Below are 1,267 nucleotides of genomic sequence, written 5' to 3'. Positions count from 1 at the left end.
AAGCTACTCAGTCGCCACCCCCGCCTCTCCTCGCCCGCCCGGAGCGCGCGGCTCTCGGCGCAGTCCGTGGTGCCAGGCGCGCCCTGCGCTCGGCGCTGCCCACGGCGCGGCCCACGGTCCTGGCGCCTGAGCGCGGCTTGCGCTGTCCGAGGTGCTGCCGCTCTGACCGAGCCGCTGCCCGGAGTGAACAGGGGACTGATACTGCCCCTGAGAGGTTGCCACCGCCACGCGTCCCTCCTGGGTGGCCTGGAGCCCGGGAGCGCTGCCTTAGCTTCCCCAAGGGCTCGCCTTTCCTGCGAATGCCCCAAGTTGGGGCCTAGGGTGGGGCCACTGCCTGCCTTTCCAGCTTTCAGCACACCACCGCCTCCTGTCTCTGCCACACTCAGCTGCTTCCCTTGGAGGAGAGACAAGACCGCCGCTCGCGCTGTTTCCAGAGATGGCCGAGGCGTGGGGGCCGAAACCCTCGCCATCGCAAAGGAGCTTCACAGCCCCTCCTCTGAGGGGATGAGGTGGGTACACGTGGTCATAGAAGTCCATCTCACTGACAAATACATTGAAAAGAAGAGGCGGGGGAGCCTCGGAGCTTCCCCCCCCCCGGGGGACCGCCACGCCCCGGACCTCCCCCCGCGGGGGGGCCCAGCCACTCCCATCCACGGTCACCGGGAAAAGTCCAACGCTCCCACCCCGGAGCTCCGCTCTAACCACCACAAAGCCACACGTGACAGAGCTATACGGAAGAAGTCGAAGGGTTGTCGGAAGGGAAGGGAGGTGGGGTGGGGCACTTTTTTCACGGATGTCATCAAATCTGTGTGTTAACAAGCAAATCCGATCAGAAGATGCCTAGCTCTTTGGACATAAAAAATAGGCTTTGTTATAAGATTTCAGTCCCTCACAGAGTAAAACAAGCACCAGAGAATGTGCTGGCAATGGAGACACTCCTCCACTGGGTCCCAGAGGAGAGGGCGCTGTTAGGAAGGCGGGCTGGAGGGGGAGGAAGGGAATCAAGGAAAAGAAGCAAAACGTGTAAGGGACACAAAATGGACAGTGATCTGGGAATGATGACCGGCACGGTAGCATCTTTGACTGAGCCAGTACCGTCTTTAGGATGGGGCATTCGCTCGGTACGCGGTAATGATACTCAGTGGCTGAGTGTGAAATAAAGAAAGAAAGAAAAAAGGAAAAAGAAAGGCAGGAGAGACATCACTCAGAGCACAGGCCAGTGGTGGGGCGTCTCCATGCGCCCCGTGGAGCGGCTCCCCCGGGCGGC

Source organism: Tupaia chinensis, unplaced genomic scaffold (assembly GCF_000334495.1).
Source record: "Tupaia chinensis unplaced genomic scaffold, TupChi_1.0 Scaffold000110_1, whole genome shotgun sequence".
Taxonomy (NCBI): domain Eukaryota; kingdom Metazoa; phylum Chordata; class Mammalia; order Scandentia; family Tupaiidae; genus Tupaia; species Tupaia belangeri.
Note: the sequence above shows the minus strand (reverse complement) of the source record.